The 11,403-nt window shown below is 44.7% G+C and overlaps 1 protein-coding gene across 1 annotated transcript in view; it reads left to right on the top strand.

Moving 5' to 3' along the window:
• The first annotated feature begins 4,965 nt into the window (after positions 1-4,965).
• The window catches only part of NTMT1 (N-terminal Xaa-Pro-Lys N-methyltransferase 1), a 19,888-nt gene continuing 13,450 nt past the window's right edge, over positions 4,966-11,403 (top strand). The window contains exon 1 of the mRNA XM_081339955.1: positions 4,966-4,986. The gene's annotated coding sequence lies outside the window, so the exon portion shown is untranslated. The remainder of the gene's footprint in view (positions 4,987-11,403) is intronic.

Genomic DNA, 11,403 nt, shown 5'->3' with positions numbered 1-11,403 from the left:
TTCTAGTCCAACCCTCTGCTCAAGTAGTAGACCCTATACCATTTCAGACAAGTAACTGTCCTGTCTGTTAAGAGAAGCTTAAGGCTTAGCCAACATTCTCCGGGTCTTTGGAGCAAGTGGCCTGCCATTCCCCACGAACCCATTTTTTTTAAAGGCCTTAAATTCCCAGGAGATTCTGCAGATGGAAGGACACGTAAATCTGTAATAATCCAAGGTGGATCTGTAGAGTTCAACACAATTCTAAAGTCGAAATGAGAAGGGCAGTGAAAGAGGAAAATTATCAAAGGGGGCTGTGTGAATTTCCAGATTTTTTATTTTTGGTTTTTCTCTGAAAGTGGTTGGGGGCTTTGGGTTAATTTGCTTTCTCCCTCTCTCTGAGAAGTGAAATGAAGTCAAGAGACAGGGTTATTTATTTGCACTCAAAGCAAGCAAAAATCCCAGGGCTAATTTCTGGAAGGCTTCAGAAGTTGCAAAAAGGGGCGGGGAATAGCCCGAGCTTGGCCGCCCCAGCCAATCCTTGCTAGGGAGGCGTGTCTTAGTTGGCCAAGTCAAGGACGTATGTTCTGTCTCTCCATCTCTTTTGCTTGGAGGACTAGAGTGTAATTAGATGCTTCCAGAGCCGATGGGCAAAGATCCCTGGGCATGACTGGGTCTGTTTAGGGCTACATCTGTTTAGGTCACCATGATACAGAAAAGATGCTGAGACTCTGGAAAGAGGGCAGAGAAGAGCAACAAAGATGATTGGGGGGCTGGAGGCTAAAACATACGAAAGACGGTTGCAGGAATTGGGTATGTTTAGTCTAGGGCAGGGGCAGGTAACCTCCAGAATTTGTGGGTTCTCCATCACTGGAGGTTTTTCAAGAAAAGATTTGTCTGGAACGGTATAGGGCCTCCTGCGTGGACTAAAAGACCCCTTCCAATCCTATTATTCTAAGTTTTAGCTCTAAATTGGCACCAGATAAGGGTCAACAATGTTTGTGAGCAGTTGGATTTGGATCATTTGTGGCAATGTAACGATGCTAAGATGATGATGTGCTCAACGCCTGCCCCAGCTCTTCCTGCCCTTCTACCCCTAATATCTTTGGACAGCTTGTTTGAACAGTGACATCAAAGTCTTCGGCAATTATAGTCGATGATATTCAGAGAAAATTGTCTTTCAGGTTCCCAATCCTAATAAATGGAAATGTCCCATTTAATTTCTCCTCCCTCAGTAAGTTCTCCTAAATTTCAATCAGTTATTTTTTTTCCCCCAAGCTCAACTCTCTGTGACCTATTATTTTTGTTCTTGTTTCATCAGGATGCAAAACAAGAAAAATCCAGTAGGTGGTGCATAAAATATGAGATGCTTAGCAAAAATAAAAATAAAAAATCCAAAGCTTTCTGAACATTAAATTGCTCTTGTGCCTTGACTGTAGATTAGACTGAGCGTGAATGCAAAGCTTCTCCATCAAAACTTGGATCTGGAAGTTTCTTGGGCTTGTTGATCGGCTTGTTGAAACTTAAATGCTAATTTGGTGAGGATTGTTGAAGCTCTAAAGTGGTTGATCATGGAATGAAATTGGTTTCCGGTAAATTTTATATCAGGATATTATTTACTCAACAAGGTAGGGGACCCAAATCTCACAGGAATGAAGGTTAGCTGAGAAGGTTTGGCTGAAGCTTGAGAATATTGTCTTAAATCAGATGGAGGAGATGATCAGGCTGAGCTGGAGAGGGGGGGGTGTCAAATGCGTCATGAGTCTCTCATTGACTCTTATCTACCACCAATTTGCTTTGACCGTTAGTAGTTGAGGTTCTTCTAGAGAGGATAAGCTTGCAATAAACATTTATACTTATTTGAAGTGCCTGGATTTCCTGATTGCCCTGGTGCTGGACATTGTCCCAGACTATGGTGGACTCTCTCCTGCCTTGAATTTTTAGAACATGGAGGGGATCTTGGACATCTTCTGGTCCAACCCTCTGCTCAAGCAGGTCATCCTGATCAAATGGCTGTCCATTTCTCTCTCTCTCTCTCTCTCTTCCTTCCTTCTCCTCATCCCCTTTTCTTTTTTCTTTTCTTTTCTTTTCTTCTCTTTCTTAAAGGCCTTTTCAGCCGAAATGGCAGGCAGACTCTGGGTGTTTGGAGCTGCTGACAATAATTGCTGGAGTCTAGACAGTGTCTGGAATGAGGTGCACAAAAACCAGAGCAGCAGCGGCCTTCTCTTTCTGCAGCTGAATTCCACACATACCCCTGTGGTCAGTTCCTCCTTCTTCTTTGGCACATTCAAGTTCTTTGCCCGCATTTATCTTCTCTGTTTCCTGCTTCTTTCTCGATCTCCCTGACATTTTTCCTTTGGGGATTGATGGGGGCATGGGGGGGGTTTCCTCCCCTGCCCCCTTTCTTTCTCCCCTGCTCCCTCTTGGGCCAGTTTCAAGCTGGTGTGTGTGTGTGTGTGTGTAAAAGCCTCCAGATTTAACTCTCAATTGGGCAAGAAGAAGTCCATTTGGGGAAGTTCACAGCCACACAACACATTTTCCTTGTGGCTGAGTTTTGGATCCAAGCACTCAGCAATAAAGAGGTCACATTTGCTTGAAAAGGGAAGGGAAGACCCCCATGAGCTGGGGACTTTTTCAGACTGAGGGACCCACAAATCTTGGGTGTAGCAAGAACACTCCCCCCACCACTACATTTGATCCAACTTAACAACTGCAGGGATTCACGTAACAACTGTGGCAAGAGAGGTGGTAAAATGGGCCAAAACTCACTTAACAGCAGTCTTGTTTAGCAATAGAAATGTTGTGTCATAAGCCGAGGACTACCTGTACTTGCTTGGGGGCAAAGCTGGGAAAATGTAGACTGTGGGCAGGGAGGAAAAAAAGCAACCAGATGCAGCCACCGCCTAGCCAACCTGTGCGCCCCATTTTACCAGCCGTGCATGAGTTTGTGCAAACATGCATGTGTTAACCAATCTTTTAATTAATGTTAAAACACTTTTCCAGCTCCAAATTTTCATTTTTTTTAAGTCCCTTAAAAACATCACTTGAATAAAAAGGTGTTATGGCTCTGTAACAAAGATTTTTTAAAATAATTGGGGAAAATGTTGGATTCTTCCCCTAACCCAGCACTGCAAGTGAACATCCCAGTCCCTTCCAGTGGCCCCCCAGTAGACTGGTAGAAGCTGGGGTGATCTCTCTCTCACACACAAGGATGTCATTGTTAATGTCCTCAGGATCTCACCCAGTCCTTCCCCGCACCATGGACAGCCACTTAACAACTGCAGAGGTTCCTGAATAACTCTGGCAAAAAAGACACTCACAGCCACTGCCTTCCTTTGCCATGGAAACTCTGCTCCCCGCTGTTGCCGTAAGTCAGGAACTGCCTGCATAAGCTTTCTGCCCCTCTAGCCGGGCAGAAGGGTCAGGAAGATGGAGACCGCTTCCCTTCTCTGCTTCCTCTCTGCCTCACTTCTATTTCCCCCCCCCCCCAAAAAATCTCCTCCTTTTCCTTGTCGAAACTAGCTGTGAATCAGAGCTGGCCCTGAAGGGTTCCCTACTGCAATGGTGAAGATCCAGAGGTTTCTTTTTACAAAACAGCTGACTGAATAACCCCGGGGCAAAATGCAGGGGCCCTTTTCCCTGAAGCTCCCCTTCTCCCCCCCCCCCCGCCCCCCAAAACCAGCTTCAGAAGTTCAGAACGGCCATTCAGAATTGGGAGGCGAATATCTAAGCCCAGCCTCCTTTGTTAGAAGATAAGAAACTGGTTCAGCGAAGGCCTGTTTGGGGTAGCGCTGAGCGTCACGTGGGCCAGAGATAATTTGGAGGGCACCCAGTGCCTTCGGGGAAAGCTCTTTCGAGTTCACCCCCATCTTTTCAGCGTCTTCAGCTGCTGGAGAACTGGATCTCTTGAGAGTTAATTAAACAAAATAAAATAAAAAGCAACACACACACACAAAATCTTTATATATCCGTCATCTGCATCTTCAAAGATGCTTGGTGACTCGAGCATCTCTTGAGCGTTGATTTTTTTTATTAAAAACAAAAACACACAGACACATTGCAAAAAACCCCCACTTTTGTACATATATTTTGCACCGGGATTCTTTTTTCCCCCCCGTGCAGTTTTTCACACTACCGTTGTAGCAGCCCCAAAGTCACACATTCAAGATTCAGACGCTTGGCAACTGACTCGTGTTTATGACGGTTGCCGTGTGCCCGGGTCACGTGATCCCCTTTTGTGAACTTCTGGCAAGCAAAGTCAATGGGGAAGCCAGATCCACTTCACCCCCCTGTTACTAACTTAACAACTGCAATGATTCACTTAATGGAGGGAAACTAACCAAGGAGAGAAGCAACCTAGAATTGAGGAGAAATTTCCTAATAGTGAGAACAATTAACCCGTGGAACTCCTTGCCTCCAGAAGTGGTGGATGCTGCAACACTGGAGGTTTTTAAGAAGAGATCGGACAAGCAAGGGTATAGGGTCTCCTACCTGAGCAGGGGGTTGGACTAGATGACCTCCAAGATCCCTTCTAATTATGTTATTCTGGTAAATTTTTGTAAAAAATCAAGAAGAGAACTTTTCCTCGGCTGGAAGCTAACACAATCATCTCGTTCATATGATACAGTTGGGTGGTTACATTCTGCCTTTTCATAACTTGTTAGTACTAACTAGGCTTAACCTGGCATGTCCTTGTGTCGGTGGTGCCTCTGGGGGACTTAATTTATTGTTCAGTTGTTATGTTGCAGTAACTTACAACTGAAATTACAGGCTTCCTTATAGTCGTAAGTCAAGGACTACTGTATTTTCTTATTTTTGAAATCCATCTTCAGCCAGCCTTACCGTGATGAACCCGTTTGGCTTTTAATTAGGGATGCCGGCCATCTTGCAAAGAAATGTCACCACGTAACCCAGGAGTGTGAAGTGGGGACTGCAGGCTGGGAAACGGCACCAGACAACAGCCCCTGAAACCCGAACGAAAGATGCCTGTCTCTCAAAAAGGAATCAGAGGTACCTCCAGACGCCCCCCAAATTCCCAATAGCCCGATTCCCAAAGAACGAAAATCCCCATCAAGGCAGATCCAGCCATATCAAACAATGCACACTTGGGAATGGCAAAATATAAGATGCTCGTGGGTGAGGGAAAACCAATGGGGAGAGAGTTAGAGCTGAAAGGAAGGAAGGAAGGAAGGAAGGAAGAAAGGAAGGAAGGAAGGAAGGAAGGAAGGAAGGAAGGAAGGAAGGAAGGAAGGAAGGTTGTAGGAATGAGAGATAGGAAGGGAGGGAGGAAAGAAGGAAAGAGAGAGAGAGAAAACCGTTAAGACTTGGAGAAGAGATTACATTACCCTCAAACTGAAGGATGTGTGAGAAAGAACTAATCCCACCTATATTTATTTTCTGCAAGATGAGACAGAGAAACTCAGAGATTTTGATCTGTTGTTTGGGATTTGGAGAGCCAGTTTGGTTGACCAGGCTAGAAACCAGGAGAATGTGAGTTCTAGTTCTATCTTAGGTACAAAAGCTGGCTGGGGGACTTTGGGCCAGTCTCTCAGTCTCAATGCAACCCTGCTCACAGGGTTGTTGTTGTGGAGAAAATCTATCTATCATCTATCTATCTATCTATCTATCTATCTATCTATCTATCTATCTATCTATCTATCCTATTGATAAACAGATGATAGATAGATAGATGATAGATAGATAGATAGATAGATAGATAGATAGATAGATAGATAGATAGATAGGATTGCTTCCGGGCTTTTGGGGGGAGCTGAGAGGAACCGGCAGAGCTCTCCCTTCTGAATCCCCCCCCCCCCGTGGCAACAGAGAGGGGAGCCAGGGAGGCAGGTGGGCACCTGAGGGTTTGGGGGGGGAGGCTTTCTTCGGAAAGAGGCCGAGCAGCCCAGAGACTCCCCGGCAAGAGAGCATAGAGGCAGTGGCGCCTCGTCACCCAGACAAAAGATCAATAAGTAATTTCAGCACAGCAGCCAAACAGGTTTTTTTCCGATAATTGTAAGGCAGCGAGTGGGGAACGAAGCCGGCTGCTCGCTAAACTGCAGCCGATCAATCCCCACCACCACTGGGGTGTCCAGAAAATTCATTTTTTCTCCTTTCCCTTTCGCTCACTCTTCCATGCATGCACACACAGAGAGAGAGACATCGAGGGCCCAGTAACTCCTACAACTGGTGCACAGAGAAAGGGCTGCTGGCTTGGGTGTGTGTGCTAGAGAACGTCTACAAATACACACAAACACACACCTGGTCCCAGAAACACGGAGCAAATGGTCCTCAGGAGGTCTTCTGTCTGCATCTCAGGCAAGGTGGTGGTGGGTTTACAGAATAGAGAATAATAGTGTTGGAGGGGACCTTGGAGGTCTTCTAGTCCAACCCCTGTTCAAGCAGGAAAACCTATACCATTTCAGACAAATGGCTGTCCAGTCTCTTCTTAAAAACCTCCAGTGATGGAGCATTCACAGCTTCTGGAGGCAAGTCGTTGCACTGGTTGATTGTCCTCACTGTTAGGAATAGGAATAGGAATAGGAATAGGAATAGGAATAGGAATAGGAATAGGAATAGGAATAGGAATAGAATAGAATAGAATAGAATAGAATAGAATAGAATAGAATAGAATAGAATAGAATAGAATAGAATAGAATAGAATAGCTGGAAGGGACCTTGGAGGTCTTCTAGTCCAGCCCCCTGCTCGAGCAGGGGAACTATACCATTTCAGACAAATGGCTGTCCAGTCTCTTCTTAGGCTGAGTATGTGCATCCCAGCTAGTACCCACAGGGTACTACTCAAGAATAGCATGTGAACCCAGCTATCAAACCATTGCAAGGCCTGTTCAGAAAACAGGTGCCCTGCCCAGCACTGACACGTTAATTATTTGCCAGGCATGTCTTCCAAGGAAGCCCCAATGCCTTCGAAAAAATCCATTCTTAGAATGGCAGATGACAAAAGCTCCACCAAGGTTTTCCCAACAGTAACAAAGTGGTCCGTGCCATTTTTTAAAATTTTATTTTATTTGGGGGGTGATTTGGTCTTTGCTGGCCTGCATCTCAAGGAAAAAAAAATCCATTCAACCTGATGACTAATGGCTTCTCCCATCCGTATTGGCACCCTTAACTTCAACACTTTGGGATGTGACCACGTCCTGCAGCTGGAGGCAGAGCTGAGCGGTCCTTGGAGATGAATCACTTCACCTGTAGTTCAAAAGTTCAACTCGGATACAGAACTAAGACGAAGTGTCTCCTTTCCAGGGCTCCTTGGATGAAAAATGGCCTTCAAGCTAAATCCTGGGACCGAAACGAGGCCTAATCAATATAATCTCAAGCAACTAATATCTTAGCTTGGAGTAAGCCATAGTTCTTCCCGGTGACAAGCCTTCCAACGCTGTCTGCTAGCATGAAGCAATGACCTCTGCTTTGTCCCCAAACTGCCACCTGCTCTAATATTTCTGATCAGACGATTACTGGGGAAAGACTTTTACAATAATGCATAATGCACGAGCTTTCTCTTCACCACCTTCAGAAAACAGATCACTTTCGCGGGCATACGGAATTCAGACAAACAGAATTGGGAGGGACCGTGGGGGTCTTCTAGTCCAGCTTCTGTAGGAGACCCTATGTGCTTCTGGTCATGTAGCTGTCTTTGAAAACCTCCAGTGACGGAGCACCCACAACTTCTGGAGGCAAGCTGGTTCATTTGTTTCTCACGGTCAAGAAATTCCTTCTTGACAGTTCTAGGTGGCGTCTCTCCTTGTTTAGTTTCCATCTGTTGCAGCCTTCAGCTGCTTTGGAGAACAGGTTGACCCCCTCTTCTTTATGAGAGCCCCTCAAATATTGGAACACAGCTATCCTGTCACCCCTAGTCCTCCTTTTCATTAAACGAGACATACCCAATTCCTGCAACCGTTCCTCATTCAGCCCCCTGATCATCTTGCTTGCTCTTCTCTGTACTCTTTCCAGAGTCTCAACGTCTTTTTTTTTATATCGTAGCACCCCAAACTGGACGCAGCCATCCAAGTGGGGGGGTGTGTGTCTTACCAAGGCATTGTAAAGTGGCATTAGCACTTCATGTGATCACGATTCTGTACCTCTGGTGGTGGCCACGGCAAGGATTTTATTTCTTAAATAATGATGATGATTTTTTAAAAAAAAGAAACAGGTTCAGCTGGAGGTCGTCCTTGACAAAGAGGACCGAGCCACATCTATATGCGTTATTTGAAGACTGATTCCTAATTCATTTTGGTCAAAGAGTCTTGCTACCTGGCTTGGCGGTGGAGAACAGATCGAGCGGGATGAGGTGGGGTGGGGGGGCTGCCATAAATCGCCCAGCTCCTTCCCTGGCTCCACCACCTCTGTCAATAGGCCATATATCTCTGCCACCGGTCCATAAGAGCCCAGCCAGCATCTCCCTGGAGTGCCAGCACTTCGCCATCCTTTCCTGTCTCTGCAAAACGATGCTTCCCCCCCCCCCAAAAAAAAACAACAAACCTGCGTGCCTGGTACAATGCAAAGGGGAAGATCTGGGTGTCGAGATTATGGATAGCAGAGCAGGAGACACCCGGGAGGAGAAGGTTGAGAATTGAGGAAAGCAGACAGCCATTTCTCCCCTCCTCTTCCCCCCCCCCGCCTCGAAACCCACCATAATAAGGAACTGAGACTGTCAGCAAAGCCAAGACTGCCGTCTCAGCACAAATTTTATCGGGTCAGCCAAGCAAAGTCATAGTCGTTTGCTTCCTTTCAGCAATAAAGGAGCCTTTCGGAGGAGGAACGCAGAGATGGGGAGGCTTCAAAGAAAGCCTTCTTCCCCACCCACCCCTTCCCTAGCAAAGGAGGCTAATTGACAAACCAGCAAATGAGCATCTTAGTTAAGAGTGCAATTCCTCCAGGGAGACAGTCCCAGGAGGAGTTTGGCTGGCTGACTGCAAGGGAAACGCCACAAGGAGTCCTGGGTTGTCAGGGAAGCGTTGGCCAAGTGGGAGAAGCAATCAAGAGCAACCGTGACTTTCTCTGAATCGTAGAATAGCAGAATTGGAAAGGGGCATTAGAGGCCTTCTAGTCCAACCCCCTGCCCAAGCAAGAGACCCTAACCATTCCAGACAAAGGGCTGTCCAGCCTCTCCTGAAAGACCTCCAGTGACGGAGCATCCACAACTTCTGGAGGCAAGTCGTTCGAATTGTTCTTAACTTTTGCTGAATGGAGAGCAGGGCAACCAGAGTAATAATAATAATAATAATAATAATAATAATAATAATAATAATAATAATAATAATAATAATAATAATATAATATAATATAATATAATATAATATAATATAATATAATATAATATAATATAATATAATATAATATAATATAATATAGTAATATAATATAATAATAATAATAATAATAATAATAATAATAATAAGAAGAAGAAGAAGAAGAAGAAGAAGAAGAAGAAGAAGAAGTAGTAGTAGTAGTAGTTGGAAGGGACCTTGGAGGTCATCTACTCCAACCCCCTGTTCAGGCAGGAAACCCTATACCATTTCAGACAAACGGCTGTCCAGTCTCTTAGAAATTTCCAGTGTTGGAGCATTCACAGCTTCTGGAGGCAGGTTGTTCCATTGGTTAGTTGTTCTAACAGCCAGGAAGTTTCTCTTTAGTTCCAGGTTGCTTCTCTCCTTGACTAGTTTCCATCCATTGCTTCTTGTCCTGCTTTCAGGTGCTTTGGAGAATAGCTTGACTCCCTCTTCTTTGTGGTAGCCCCTGAGATATTGGAACACTGCTATCATGTCCCCCCCTCGTCCTTCTCTTCATTAAACTACACATCCCCAATTCCAGCAACCGTTCCCTATATGTTTTAGCCTCCAGTCCCCCAATCATCTTTGTTGCTCTTCTCTGTACTCTTTCTAGAGTCTCGACATATTTTTTACATAGATGATGATGATGATGATGATGATGATGATGATGATGAAATGCTGCCTATCTGGCCATCGGGCTACTCTAGGCGACTCACAATAAATCCAGGATCCAGGCAGAAAGGCATCATAGGGAAAAGTGCAGATGGTCCCCAGCTTAGGACCACAGTGGGGATCAGAATTTTCACGGCTAAGCATGGCAGCTGAGAAATGAGCTGTGCCCCATTTTACAACCTCTTTTTTTCCCACGGCTTTAAGTGATTTATTGCAATTGTTCAGTGAGTTACAAGGTTGGAAGAAGCCAGCTGCAGAGACTGGCAAATGGCCATTAAATGAGTCAGGGGTGCTGCAGCTGCCTACATGCCAAGCTCCTGAATTTTGATCACATGACTGGGGTTTTGTGTTGATTTTTTGTTGCGACCGTCCTAAGTGTGAGGATCACTCATAAGTCACTTTTTTTCAGTGCTGGTGCAAATTTCAGCAGTCGCTAAATGAATGGTTGTAAGTTGAGAACTACCTATAATCACCAAAGGGTTAGTTTTAATGTTGCGTTCAATTTTTTTCCCTCCAAGTTGGCAGTGATTACAATCACCAGTTATTTATCTTCTGGGGTAAAGCCAGAACATTTAAATTCCACTTTAAACCCAGTTTAAAATAAATAAATAAATAAAAAACCAGTGTGAGTTTTTGGGGAAGACATTAAGACATTTCGTCAACACTGGTACAAGTTTCCAGTCCCTGGTGAAGTTGGAAGAGAATGGAAATAATAAACTCGATCTTTCAGTGTGAAGTGCACAACTCCTGTCATTTTGAGTTGTTTTGTCATGTTTCAGCATGTGTTAATGAATAACAAGGTGGGGGGGGAAGGATCTAAATTCTTAGTTTGTGGCAGTCTTATCTTATGTTCAGACATGTTAATTAATAGATGTGTTAAAATATGACAAGAAAAAAAAGAATTAAGACTTTGCCTTTTTGACAATGCCTTATTTTAGAGCAGTTTTTTTAAGATGACTTGAGAAAATACATTTCAGAATTCTTTGCTGGCTCGGCATGCTGGGCTTTGTAGTCAGGCCCTGTCATGCAGAGAGACACTTGTTGTAAAGTTGCTCGTGATTTCAAGAACCCTCAAAATGCACATTTCCTGGGCTTTTCTCCTACATAGGTAGTCCTCGACTTACAATTCATTGAGTGTCCCTTCGAAGCTACAAGGGCACTGAAAAACGTGGCTTGTGACTGTTTTTCAAAACCTACGACCTCCTGGTCACGTGATCAGAATTGGGATGTTTGGCATGTACTCATGATGGTTGCAGTCTCCCCCTTTTTTGACCTTCTGACAAACAAAGTCAATGGGGAAGGTGGATTCATTTAACAACTGGGTTACCAAGTGAACCACTCCAATAATTCGCATCAGCTTCAGTAAAAATGTAAAATAATTCCAGCTCAAATCTTGCTAGGAACAGATCTGGGAATCTGAACCGAACCAGGAAAAGACAATTGCTAGCAAAGCTGAACTTCAGTGAAA

This window comes from Vipera berus (assembly GCF_964194415.1).
Source record: "Vipera berus genome assembly, chromosome: 15".
Taxonomy (NCBI): domain Eukaryota; kingdom Metazoa; phylum Chordata; class Lepidosauria; order Squamata; family Viperidae; genus Vipera; species Vipera berus.
The sequence above is the reverse complement of the archived record's forward strand: the minus strand, read 5'-3'. Positions and strand labels throughout refer to the sequence as shown.